At 43.4% G+C, this 14,673-nt stretch overlaps 1 non-coding gene across 1 annotated transcript; it reads right to left on the reverse strand.

Moving 5' to 3' along the window:
* Window positions 1-1,142: 1,142 nt before the first annotated feature.
* trnag-ucc (transfer RNA glycine (anticodon UCC)) lies at window positions 1,143-1,214 on the reverse strand. The gene has a single exon. It is a non-coding gene; the product is annotated as a tRNA-Gly (tRNA).
* Between the last annotated feature and the right edge of the window lie 13,459 nt (window positions 1,215-14,673).

Raw genomic sequence — 14,673 nt, forward strand, 5'->3', positions numbered from 1 at the left:
CCCTTGCTTTCATGCTTTAAACCTTCCCTTGCTTTCATGCTCTTTATTTTCCATAATAACATTTTGTCATTCTGACCAAAGGCAGTCATTCCTGGCACTGGATTTACTAACGTTGAATTGTCAGTGATCAGAGAGGACTGTCCCTGTAGTTCTGCTCCCGACTCTCCACCTCCCGCTCTGTTAGTAACCTCTCAGTCTCCTGGGAATTGCATTGTTCCCAATTTTGCCGGATTCCAGGCCTTTAAGCTTGGCTGAGCAGACAGTCGATGGTCTGAGGAATATCATTCCCAAACGTCTCGTGTCCGAGGTAATAAAAATTAATAACGATGTCTGTGCATCCTCCTCTAATCTGGGAAAATCATTGTTGCGGACTGTAGGAACATTTATTGACCGAAATTGAGGAGGTTTTGAACCAGATCAAACTCCTATGAGTTAAGAAGATGGTCTAGATCCTTTTTTCTTTTCCCCTGAAGGCAAATGTACGGCAATGCAATTCAATTGGTGAAACTTCCAGGCTTGAACCGAAACACAATTTACTTCGCACTATCGTTGTAACACAAACAAAAAACAAAGTGTGGACTAACCCAACTCTATTAGAAAACTTAACAAAATGAAATATCATTTAACTACGAACCAGCCAATGTTCGAATATCATAACATTGCATAGACTACACAAATCTGGCCTTCCTGCTACCGGAATGATATTGTGAAACTTGAACAGATGAGAAAAAGGTATAATGTGATGTTTGTAATTCTTAAGCTTCCCAATGGTTTTGAGGTGCGAATGTATTTTAACCTTGAAGAAATTTGATGTATTTAAACCTCCTTCCTGTCCACGATAGAAGCTGTTGAATCCGGTCCGAATTTCCAGGGGCTTCTGTAATTATTTAAGGTTTCTGACGACAGCAATCTCTCACTTTTCGTACAAAACAAAACGAACCTTATGTTGCGAACAATATTCAAATCAGCAATGGGAAGCAGAGAAGAAAGCTTTCGAGCAACGCTGCCCGGATTGTCATGGCAATTTACAGGAACCATCGCCATGAAAACCCTAAAGCAACCTGACAAATCCGTTTCGCCACAGAATGCAACGTTGGTGTTCAAGACTTTTCCTTGTGAAACCACAGGAAAAGCCACAACACTGCGATGGCCGGGAATCGAACCCAGGTCAACTGCTTGGAAGGCAGTTATGCTCACCACTACACCACCACCGCGCTCGCAGCTAAACTCTCCCTTTTCCGAAACACACATAACAAGGCCGTGATAGTCACCAACTGAACTGGGGCTGAAAGCAAAACAAGAAATTGCTTGTCAAACGTCAACAGGTCTGAAAACACCAGAATCAGAAGCCTTCAGCCCTTAAGAACAATCACTGGATCCAAAAGGTTCAGTCCTCACAAATGCTGCCGGACCTGCTGAGTTTCCCAGCAATTTTTGTGCTGTCTCTCAGATCTGCAACATCTGCAGTTCTTAGTCAGATATAAAACAAACGTTGACCCATTGAAGGGGTATTTGATCAGGTGATTGTCTTCTTCATACACAGATATGGATGCGATGGAATATAGGATCATAAAATTCTTAGTGTAGAAACAGGCTGTTTGGCTCATCATGCATCCCACCAAGTCTCACCCTCTACGCTATTCCTGTAACCCCACATTTCTCATGGCTAACCATATAACCAACACTCACCTGGACACTATTGACTATTGAGCATTGCAAATCCACCCTAACCTGCGCATCTTTGGACTGTGCGAGGAAACTGGAGCACCCGGAGGAAACTCACGCAGACACGGGGAGAATGTGCAAACTCCACACAGACAGTCTTCAATAAGACAGGGATCTGGGTAATTGGAGAGGTTTCAAGAGGGAGTGCAGACTGGTTTGTGAATGATGGGCCGAAAGTCTGATGTCAGTGCTGTAAAGGCTCTACAGTAACATGATTCCCTAATCCAGCATTCAACACAGTTTGCATTTTGTTTTAATCCGTCCTGTTATTGACATTATTTTGAGTGAAATGTACAGAGAGAGGTGGTTTGCGCATTCACACAGATCTGTGTTGTGATGGGTCAGGAGCAACATACAAAATAACAACTGTCGGAAGGAGAATTGAATTCCCCTTCCGAATCTGCCGAGGACATGCAGGACCGGGAGTTTCTCTATAACCACTCACTCACCACCCAACGCCTTGAGGAAAAACGCCTGACCTTCCGCCTCTGGAACCTCCAGATATCGTGTGTGTGTGTGTGTGTGTATATGTGTGTGTGTGTGTGTGTGTGTGTGTGTGTGCATGTGCGCGTGTGTGTGTTTTGTGCCTGTGTCTTTGTGTGTGTGACAGACGGAAATACGTACAGAGACTCAGACACAATCACATATGCAGAGAGATGTGCAAAGACACATACAGACAGAAGCACACATATCGACTTAAAGAGACACACGTGCACATACAGTCACACAGACATACACACACAAGCGCACAGATGTTGATGGAGACAGCAAAAGTGATACTATTAGAATTTCTTTCCTAAAACTAAATGAGAAATTAATAGATTTTTGGATTGTTTGACTTTACAGGAAATTTGTCCATACTTTTGTCCGGACAGCTGCGCCTTTAACATGTTTTTGAATGAAATAAGAAAAAGGTGGTTTAGTTAGTAGAGTGCGAGGTTAATGTAGAAAGGATGAAAGCAATTTGAATTGATGAACCTATTTTACCATACTTGCGTTTTCCAGTCTTTTCAAAATGGCCGCTGATGCTTCTGAATTGGGTCTAAGTGCTTTCTTGTTCCAGGATGATAAATTAGGAATTGAGAACCTGGAGGATAGTTCTATTAGAATCAATACCGAACATTGGAAAAGTACTCTTCCATAGGAAAGGGGATTTTGGGGTTGCTGTTAGATCTTCAGTACTTTGAAGACCACCAAACAAAGAACAATGAAATACAAAATTACACAGATTGTAATCCACTGGCCTTCTTTAAATGTTTCAAATTAACAATGCAACATATTTTGATGGTGTCGTTTGTTGTAACCATTTTATTATACACATCACCAGAAAACCGAATGTGAATTCAGATATATTGTCCTAAAATACAAATGGTGAAATACGTAAAAGCTTTAAGAAATGCGAAGGTTGCATAACATTGCAAGAAGGGAGAATTAATAAATAGACTGTACTTGTTATAAAAAATGTGCATCATGTATTTTGCAAGTACATGCGTTTTTGAAATGGCATTTTAGTTTTCTCAGGGCGAATACATATAAAAACATATTTTAAAAAAGAATTGAGTGTGCTTGTGGACTAAAATGTGAAAAGAGCGACTTTACAAACAGATCGAAAGTGGAGGATAGCTGCAAGGTTTGACAGCAATTTACCTGATAGTGACACAATAATTGAAATGTGATTGGAGATGAGCGGAGTTATACACAGATGCAGCCTTTGTTTGTGACAAGGTGCTCATTGATTATTGGCCACGAGTTCACCACTGACAAAGGCTGTCAGCTACCAGCAACGATGTGATTGGTTCTCAGGCAACTAAACAGCTTGGGACTCTGAACAAGATACAGGAAAGTCTTCAACTGCTCAGGAGCTCTCTCTGTTCGCGGCAGTGATAGGTGCTTTAATCCTGACGAAGCCTGGTTTATTTTTGTTTCAGCTGTTCCTATGCGTTCTGCCTTTTAATGAGTGTGTTAGAGACTGTTTGTAAGTATGAGCCAGTCCTTCTGCATGGTGTAACTCAACGACAGCATCCAAGATGCACTGTACAAATTTACCAAGGCTCTAAAGACATGACAACGAAGAAATGGAAGGGCAGGGGAAGCAGATGAATGGGAGGCTTAGGACTTGGAGCCAGTGATCAAACTTGGTTAAATGAAGAGTAGACGAAGAGAAATGAAGAGTAGAGTAGATAACGTCAGGAAGTATGGGATACAGTGAGATTTGGCGATCTGGATTCAGAATTGGCTGGCTGACAGAAGGCAGAATGTGCTTGTAGATGGAAAATATTCTGTCTGGAGGAAAATGGTGATTGGGGTCCCGCAGGGCTCTGTTCTTGGGCCTCTGCTCTTTGTAGTTCTTATAAATGACTTGGATGAGGAGGTTGAAGAGTGGGTTAGTAAGTTTGCAGATGGCACTAAGGTTGCAGGTATTGTCGACGGTATAAACGGCTACGTCAGGCTGCAGCGCGACATAGATAGGATGCAGATCTGGGCATGGCAGATGGAGTTCAACCTGGATAAAAGCGAAGTGATGCATTTTGGAAGGAGGAACACGAATGCTGAATATAAGATTAAAGACAGGATCCTTGTAGTGTGGATGAGCAGAGGGATCTGGGTATGCAAGTACATAGATCCCTCAAAGTTGCCACCCAAGTGGATAGGGTTATTAAGAAAGTATATGGAGTATTCGCTTTCAATAAGGGGGATTGAGGTTAAGAGCTGCGAGGTTTTGCTGCAGCTCTACAAGTCCCTGGTGAAACCACTCTTTGAATATTGTGTCTACTTCTGGTTGCCCTACTATAGGAAAATGCCGAGGCTTCGGAGAAAGCGCAAAGAAGGTTTACCAGGATGCTGCCTGGACTGGAGGGCTTGACTTATGAAGAAAGTTGGAATAAGCTCGGACTTTTCTCTCTGGAGAGAAGGAGGAAGAGAGGAGACCTGATCGAGGTATAGAAAATAATGTGCGGAAAGGATACAATCAATAGGAAGAGACTTTTCCCACGGCCAGGAGTGACTGTTATGAGAAGTCATTGTTTGAAGATATTAGGAGGAAGGTAAAAAGGAGATGTCAGAGGTAGGTTCTTTACGCAGAGGGTGGTGAATGCATGGAATCGGTTGCCAGCTGTGGTCGTGGAAGCAGAGTCATGGGGGACATGGTGCGACTCCTGGACATGCACATGGATAGCAGTGAGTTGAGGGGTGCGTAGGTTAAGTTACTGTATTTGACATTAGAATTAAATCTCGTGGGCCAAACGGCCTGTTCTGTGTTGTACTTTTCTATGTTCTATGTTCTATGAGTGTGTACACTTGGTATATCTAAACGTAAGGTGTCAACCTGGTGAAGCTACGACTCAGAAATAGTTGCATGCCAGAAACCATAAGAAGCAACGGATAGACAAGGCTAATTGACTTTATCACTCACGGATCAGACATAATATCTGCAGTCCTGCCAGTTCCCATCATAAATGATGCGGGACAATATAATAAATCATTTCTTTCACATGAACGACGAGGCTGAGGGATACGAAATAGATCCTTTCGAAATTATGACAGGCATGGAAGTAATGGATAATGGAAGCCTTTTACACAGACCACAGGAGACATAGGTTTAAAGTGTTATCGAGCATACCAGACCCAGATGTATGGTATGCAGATTGAATTTGCTTGTTTTATGATAGTCATACATTCTGAGAAACAGTGAAGAATATTGTGTTGCATTCTCTCCAGTACAAATCATACCTTACATAAGGTCATCAGTTTAATATAGTTTCACAGCTTTTGAACAGGTGCAGAAAAGGATCAAATCTATATATGACAGGTCCATTAACAAGTTTGATAACAACACGGAAGAAATTGTTCCTGAATCCATTGGTGCGTATTTTCAAACATTTGCATCTTCTGTCCGATGGAAGAGGTTGGGAAAGAGCATTGCGGTGGTGGGAGGGGCCTTTGATTGTGCTGGCTGCATTCCTGAAGCAGTGGGAATTCAAGACTGAGTCAATGGAAGGAAATATGATTTGAGTGATGGATTGTGTTAGGTACATGCATCTCTGCAATTTCTTGCAGTACGGCCAGAGCAGTTACCATACGAAGCGTCTGGATAGAATGTTTTCTGCAGTGCAATATTAAAATTGATCAGAGTCATGACCAAAATGCTAAATTTCCTTCCCCGTCTGAGGTGTTAGATGCATTGATGTGCTTTCTTGGCTGTAGAGTTGACATGGATAGACTGATTGTTTGTGATATTACTCGGAACTTGAAGCTGTCCGTCACCTCCAAATCAGCACCAATGGCAGAGACCAGTGTGTGTCCTTTAGTCCAATTCCTGAAGTCAATGGCCAGTTCCCTTGTTTTGCTGACATTGAGGGAAAGATTGTTGTCTTTTCACCATGTCACGCAGCTCTATTTCCTGTAGGAGAAAGTGAGGACTGCAGATGCTGGAGATCAGAGCTGAAAAATATGTTGCTGGAAAAGCGCAGCAGGTCAGGCAGCATCCAGGGAGCAGAAGAATCGACGTTTCGAGCATAAGCCCTTCTTCATGAATGAGGAAGGTGTGCCAAGCAGGCTAAGATAAAAGGTAGGGAGGAGGAACATGAGGGAGTGGCGTTGGGAATGCGTAGGTGGAGAGAGATTAAGGTGAGGGTGATAGGTCAGAGAGAGGGTGGGCGGGGAGAGGTCAGGTAGAAGATTGCAGGTCAAGAAGGCGGTGCTGAGTCGGAGGGTTGGCACTGAGATAATGTGGGGGGAGGGGAAATGAAGAAGCTGGAGATATCTGCATTCATCTCTTGTGGTTGGAGGGTTCCTAGGCGGAAGATGAGGTGCTCTTCCTCCAGGCGTCTCTTGCCATGGTCTGGCGATGGAGAAGGCCAAGGACCTGCATGTCCTTGGCGGAATGGGAGGGGGAGTTAAAGTGTTCAGCCAAAGGGTGGCTGGGTTGTTTGGTGCGGGTGTCCCAGAGTTGTTCTCTGAAATGATCCGCCAGTAAGCGGCCTGTCTCCCCAATGTAGAGGAGGCCACATCGGGTGCAGTGGATGCAGTAAATGTTGTGTGTTGAGGTGCAGGTGAATTTGTGACGGATATGGGAGGATCCCTTGGGGCCGTGGAGTGAAGTGAGGGGGAGGTGTGGGCGCAAGTTTTGCATTTCTTGCGGTTGCAGGGGAAGGTGCTGGGAGTGGAGGTTGAGTTCGTGGGGGTTGTGAAACTGACAAGGGAGTCGTGGAGGGAGTCTTTCCAGAACGCTGGTAGGGGAGGGGAGGGAAACATATCCTTGGTGGTGGGGTCTGTTTGGAGGTGGCAGAAATGACGAAGGGTGATACGATATCTGGAGGTTGGTGGGTGATAGGTGAGGACCAGTGGGGTTCGGTCCTCGTGGCGATTGGAGGGGCGGGGTTCAAGGGCGGAGGAGCGGGAAGTGGAGGAGATGTGGTGGAGAGCATCGTCAACCACGTCTGAGGGGAAATTGCGGTCTTTGAAGAAGGAGGCCATCTGGGTTGTTCGGTATTGGAATTGGTCCACCTGGGAGTAGATGCGGAGGAAGTGAAGGAATTGAGAATATGGGATGGCGTTTTTACAGAGGGCATGGTGGGAGGAGGTGTAATCTAGGTCGGTTTTGAGACCTATCCACTATCGTGGTGTCATTAGTAAATCTGTAAATGGAGTTAGAGCTGAATTTGGCGGTACACTCATAAGGTGGTAAGAAATATTGAAGGGGGCTGAGTGCACAGCCTTGAAGGACACCAGTATTGCGTATTATTGAAGAGGAGGAGTTTCCAACTCTCCTCATTCATTGTGATCTGCAGGTCAGAAAGTTAAAGATCCAGTTCTCGATGTGAGGAAAGTCCTAGGACTCAGAAATGTCGATGAGTCTTGTTGGCATTAGGGTCTTCAAGGCAGAGCTAAAGCTAATATACAGAAGTCTGATGTAGGTGTCCATGTTGTCCAGATGTTCCAGAGATGAGTGAAGTGCCAGAGAGATGGGGTCTGCATGGATCTATTACGATCGTGGCGAATTATCGAGGACCTGAGCAATCTGGGAGTTAATGTTTGCCATTCCTAACCTCTTAAAGCACTTCATAAATGAGAACGGCCATGATTGCATTAAAAATCGGAGCAGGTTCGAGGAGCCGAATTCCAGACTCATGCTCCTATTTCTTGTGTTCATTTGTTCTTTATAGCTCAGAGGGAAACATGTTAACGAATGGTCCTGGCAGACAATGAAGATCCACATACACAAATCCCATTTCTCGGCTATAAGCCCATTGTCCTGAAGATTTCAGCAATGCATGGGATTGTTGAAATACCACACAGGTAATATGAATGCTTATGATTCAAACATTCATCCTAGAAATGAGAGTGTGTGAGACTTTACGTTCTTCTGGGTGTATGGTAGCCGACTGTAAAATGAACCTCAGCAGGAACTGCAAAGAGGAGGGTATCAGATAAAGGAGCACAAGCAGTCCAAGAGCTGCAAAAGTTGTTCGGAATAGGGCATCCTGGACAAGAACTACCCAAGACAGAGGAGGGGGGCCTGGGAGTGAGGGTGTCGATCCAATATTACCAGAAGTGTTAACGTGAGTTGATCAATCAATGAATTAATTAAAATTTGTTGAAGAAATATATCTGACTCTCTCTGTCCCTCTTTTTTTAAAAGTGATAAAATACCGCCCTCTGCTGGCCTCCCAGTGTCACTGTACAAGCAGCAGTTTTTTTTTTCTCTCTGGGGCACTTTGCTCCTGTCCCTGTTCATTCTTTTATTTCTGACAGTCTCACAATGCGCGGAATGACGCAAAGGCGCAAACGGCTGCGCAGTGACGTCACAAAAAGGATGGCCACAACCAGCGGGGAAAGTCTGACACCGAGGAAGTGAGAGGAGGCAACAGGTGACTCGTGCCAGGGCCGTGACGTGAGGTAGAGCGATCCCCTCTGGCCGCCACGAGAGGAACCAGCAACCACTTTCTGAATAAAAGGAACTCGATATTTTTGGAGAACTAGGTTGTTTAATTCTCATTTCATCATTTTGTAACAAGGCAGCACCCACCCCCTGAAATACTTCAATACTATCGTACAGGAAATGTATAAATGTTAGGAAACACAGAACGATGAAAAGGTTTAACATTGTTGCTTGGACAGAATTTCAGCAGTGGCCCTGTTTTCTGCCTCCCTCCATTTTCAAATCGAAAAGTTACATTTGTTGTTTCCGAGTTTAAATGATCCTTCTTTGAATTTAATGAAGGAAAACAAAAGAAGTGGAGAGCAATAGTGATAAGGGGATTGCATTGTTCGGGCATCAGGCAGATATTTGTGACAGTGTAGATGCGACACCAGGTAGCACACTGCCTCCCTGGTTGCAGAGTCTGGGGTGTCACTGAGTGGCTGAAGGACAGTCTGAAAAGGATACGAGCAAATATAAGATGTGGCAACGGTTGGAGCCTTGAAAACAGTGCATTGGAAGCTGTGAGATCAATTGACAACACAGGGTTAAATACAAAATAAAGTTCCATCGATGATGCCTAACCAAACATTTGGAAGATATGTATAATCTGAGAAGTGATAGAAATTTAACTCACTCTCAACTATCACCACAGAAACACACGCGCATACGTGCGCGCGGGCGCGCACACACACACACACAAGCAGTAATTCTCGATTGTTATCCAAGAGGGTTCCCATTTTCAAACAAAAAATAGATGTATTCCAGAACTTCATCACAGAGTTATTTACTGGAATGTTTCTGTTCAGTTTGGATTCTAAATTAGATTCCTGATTCGGAACATCCACATGGACAATTTTCCTCAACCCATGTGCTATGTCCTGCTCAGAAAAATTGCATTTGATTCCAATACCGTATGTTTTTTGATACAGGAACCTTTCGGTGTCGGGGGGATTGAGTCTTGAGTCCGACCCAGGTGTGTGAATGTCCTGTTTATCTGACATCCAGGATTGTTTCATGAAGCTTTGATGTTTGGAAATCCTGATGTTAATTTTTTTACAGTCCCTTAGGAGAACTGTATTTACTTTCAGTCAAGTACACCTTTATTCTGGATCCTATTAATTGATTCAACATCATTGTCCACAACCTTGGACACAAATCGGGAGAGTTAAAGTGATGGCGTCACCAAATATTTGGACAGTTTGGCAATTATGACCAGGACTTGGGCCTAGGGAGGTGAAGACATTTTACTATGATCGTGCAGGAGATATGGACACCATGAAGCATCTCCAAAATGATAACGGATGAATGTGTCAATTCACAGATATTCTGGGCGAGCAGAGCGAAACAGGCAGACACACTGAATAAGGAACAGAGAGTGACAGAAGGATTTTGAGATTTCCAAAAGTCATCTGCTCAAGTCAGTCTTGATCTAAAAACTGAGTATATTATTGGTGAAACTCGTTTAGAAGTAAACTCTGAAGTGGAAGTAAGCTGCTGTCAAACAGATCGATGTAGCGATGGTAAGTGAATGAGCAAAGCCTTGTCTTTTACAATACAAAGTGGAGAGTGTCAGGGAGAATCGACAGAGACTTTAGTTTAAATGGGGAGATGTTCTAGGACTCTGACGTAGAGAGGGATCTGTGTGTCCTGGGATATTAAAACACATTGAGTTAATCTGCAGGGGCAGCAAGGTATTAGCAAGGCAAAGGGATGAAGTTTTCGTTTGTTCATCGGACGTGAGTATCACTGGCTGGGCTCAGCATTTATCCCTCATTCCCATCAGCCCTTGAGAAGATGGTAGTGAACTACCTTATTGAACTGATGTACTCCATAAAACATTATTTTTGGAGAAACTGAATGTCGCAGAAATTAAACTGCAGCTTTTAAACTTAACTGTTTGGGTGGCACAGTGACTCAGTGGTTAGCATTGCTGCCTCAGAGTTCCAGGGACTCGTGTTTGATTCCAGTATCGTGCGACTGTAAATGGAGTTTGTAAGTTCTCCCCGTGTTTGCGTGGGGTTCTTTCGGATGGTCTGGTTTGCTTCGACATGTGCGGGTTCAGTAATATTGGCCATGCTAAATTGCCCATAGTGATCAGACATGTGAAGGTTAGGTGCATTAGTCAGGGAAATGTACAGTGATAGGGCAGGGGAATTTCACACCGCTGGGATTATATATTCATTTACTCTAGTCTGAGTGAGAGACTGGAATTCCATGTGTTGTCAGCAAGCTGATGTACAACAGAACAGAGTGTCTAAGCTAATTGAGGGGAGCAATTCGTAGAACAGGGAGAGAATAGGGAAAAACAAATTGCTGATAAAAGCTCAGCAGTTTTGGCAACATCTGAACAGAGAAACCAGAGTTACCACGTCGTTTTCGGTCACCGTTTATCTGAGCCAGATCTGAAACTTTAACGTTGATTTCTCTTCAAAGATGCTGCCAGACCTGCTGAGATTTTTCAGTAACTTTTGGTTTTGTTTCTGATTGACAGAATCTGCAGTTCCTTCAGATTGTATTTAGGTAGTGAATGGGGTTAAGTTCAGAGTAAAGTTTTTTCTGCACTTCAGCTTTTCTAACTCCCAGACCATGTTCACTGTGGAATTAGATAATGACGAAGTCAACCCCTATCCCCACACTGTCCCTATCAAATGCACTTAGCATAGTTATATCATTGGTTTATAGGCAGAGTACATTTCCCTGTACACTTTCTCCAACTAAACCTCCGAGGTACCGGGAAAAATAGGGTTACATACAAAGGACAGATATGTCCACAAACACTCCCGTGTCATGGAAGCTGTGTGTTAGATTACAGAGTAAAGCTGCCTCTACAGTGTCTATCCCAAACTCTTACATAGCTCATACGCACAGACACACTGTCATGCAGTCACACATGTTCAGTCACACGCACAGTAGAGCATTGCAAACTCCCGATATCAGAATCTCACACTCGAACACAACGTCTCACTCAGCCAATCTCAGCCATCAACTCTCAGTCAATCAGTCACAGACACCTCAAAGCCACACTCGCTCATTCACATACACAGTTACTCTTTCACAAATGTATACTAATGATGCACAATCCGAGAGGCTTGCTTAATGGTAAGTCAATTTCTTTATTTGTAGAGAACACAAAACTTGAAGACAAATTACGTCAGGCTGGTCCTTGATAAATGCCTGTTATCTGGATAAAATACATCTTACTCCGGGCTAAATCTCTGACAGATTCTGAACAAGACCACGCACCTACAATTCAGTAGCAGACCTGTCATATTACTATCGTATTTATGTCTTGAAGTTTGGAAAGTTAGACAGATTTTTAAAAATCTCAGGGCACGGACGTTAAAAGGATTCTGGAATCTGCATCTTAATCAATGGAAACTTAGTAACAGAGTTCTCTATATCCTGTTTTTACAGTTTCATTTGTAAATTAACATTTCTACAATGTAGGAATGCATGAATGGAAAAAAAGCCCCTCACCTGTGCTGACAGAATTCAGACTCAAACTGAAGCTTCTCTGCTCCTGCATCCAGTTTACCATTGTACCATTTGGTTTAGATTATCCTTCCTCTTACATCGAAATGCCATCGATTCACATCCCAGTTTATTTCATCTGCAGGAGGCCGAGAGATGAAAATGTATAAAGTGTACGATGTGTTTTAATCTGCCAAACCAGGACAAATGATTCCAAAAGTGTCAGTAGCCATTATAGGTTTGTTTCAGGTAGCCATTTCATGTCAGCATAGCGCTGACAGCGACTTTACAATAAGGGAAAGGCAAGAACGGGTTGGGGACTTGGGAATCCATGTGCAAATGAATGCAGCGTAGATTCATAGAACTATAGTTGGACGCCACGGGTTCAATGGCCAGGGAAATGACAGAAGCCCAGGACTGTCTCCCTGGAATTTTGAATAGTCTAAAATGATGAGAGTTTGAGAGTCAATGAGAGGAACTGCAGGATTAGATAGGGAGAAAATATCGTTGCTGCTTCTGGAATCTATAAATAGGTTCAGTGTCGAGTAATCTAACAATAGACTGGAACCCTTTCAAATCTCAGCCCACGTTGCATGCGATTGGTCATTAACAGTAAGGAAGCGTTCCTATGAATTTTTTTTCACTGAGACGCCATCAGAAGTCTCAGACTGACTGTTCATGGTCATTGCAAAGAAAAATCAAATTTTCAAGATGCAGGAAAATCTCAACGAAAACAACTGCTGATGTGCTTCCCCAATGTAATCACTGATAATTTTTAGGATGAGATTTTCAGGAGGACACTTAGCTGAATAAAACCAGGAGCAGGACGAAGCCTTTCAGCCCCTACTGCCTCCTCTCCATTCAATGTGATCATGCCGGATTCCCTATTTCAACGCTATATTCCCACTTGCTCTCCAGAGGTCGTGGTAGAGAATGGTACAATTAAAACAATTGGTTCAAATTTGTCGGAGGATTCGAACAGAAACTGAATGATCCCGTTGAAAATGGTGAGACGTTCTTAAACATTATCGTTCAGGGGGATATATGGCATCAGAACTTTAACTGACAGTGGAGTCAATAATGTGGAGGACAATTCATACAGAAGAGTACAGTGCAGGCCCTTCAGCCCTCGATGATGTGCTGATCGGTTAATCTACTTTAAGGTCAAACTAATCTGCATAACCTATCTTCCATGTGCCTATCCAAGAGTTGCGGAAACATCCATAATGCATCTGATTGAACTACCACCGCCACAGAGTCTGGTGGGTGCATAGAAAGAACTTACCTCTCATCTCCCCAATAACCTTCCTCCAATCACTTTTAAATTATGCCCCCTTATGAAGACATTTCTGTACTTGGAAGAAGTATCTGGCTATTCATTCTATCTGTAGTTCTTATCATCATATACACCCTAATCAATTCATCCCACATCCTTCTTCACTCTAATGAGAAAAGCCCCCAGCCCCTCAATCTTACTGCATAAGAAATGCCCTCCAGTCCAGGAAGCATGGTGGTAAATCTTTTCTGCAGCGTCTCTAAAACTTCTGCCTTCAGGATCAATCTCGTCAGATTGCAGATTTAAAAAAATCTGTGACTGATTCTGAAGAAGCTTCACGTGGAATATGCTTTACAAATCACAGTCCCTCAGGTAGTTGGAGGGTTCGCCTTGACAGGGTGTGATTTTGATTAAATCCAGGAAATGTCACTTTCCCCACGGTCATTGCGTGATTGTTTTGCTCTTTATGACAAACAGAAAGCTTTCGCCTCTCTCGTGTCTGTTTCACAGGATTTCTGTGCTTCATATTAATTGGCCGCGAACAATAAGGAAGTCTGGCTCTGATTAGTTCATTGTGAGGATAGCAGGAATCCTGTGGACCACGTTCATCCTCAGACCGACTAGAAATAACTTCTGCGTGTGTCCTCCTAAATTCTGCTACTCTTCTCTTCCCTGTTTCCTGCATTTTCAATTTGTGTCATTTGCAAATTCTGAAGACATGTCCTGTTGTCTGGAGGTTGACAGTGAGTAAAGCTCGATGTCCACAACAAAGACTCCCAAGCCAAGCGTCAGCATGCTGACATCTCTTGATGTCAGTGACCAAGTCCTCATTGAAAAAGTGGGAGTTTGAGATTCAGAAATTAAATAACTGTGACACTCTGTTCTGTCCATTGACTCTCCACCCCTCAGTGAAATTCAAATAATGACCTAGTTCCCTGTTAAAAGCGTCAGTTGGAGCCGCCTCCATTAGAACGCCAGCAGGGCCCTCCACACAAACACCAAGCGTTGTGTCAACAAAAACATCTCTTACTATACATCTGTTACTTTTGCAGATAATTTCAGCCTGTGTTGTCTCATTCTTGAACCTTATATTCGGGGAACAGTTACTCCCAGAGGTCTCATGATTTTTGAAAGTCCCATCAGATTCCCAATCTGAACATTTCCATTCTTTCCAATCCATCCCCAAGATTGAAGGTGCGGACCCAGGAACAGATACACGCAATATTCCAGTAATCTGTAGTGATTAAGCAAGTGAGCTCACTCTCCACCACCTTCTCGG

The sequence above is a fragment of the Chiloscyllium plagiosum genome, unplaced genomic scaffold (assembly GCF_037043375.1).
Source record: "Chiloscyllium plagiosum isolate Xiang-an unplaced genomic scaffold, Cpla_swu_hap1 HiC_scaffold_39, whole genome shotgun sequence".
Classification (NCBI taxonomy): domain Eukaryota; kingdom Metazoa; phylum Chordata; class Chondrichthyes; order Orectolobiformes; family Hemiscylliidae; genus Chiloscyllium; species Chiloscyllium plagiosum.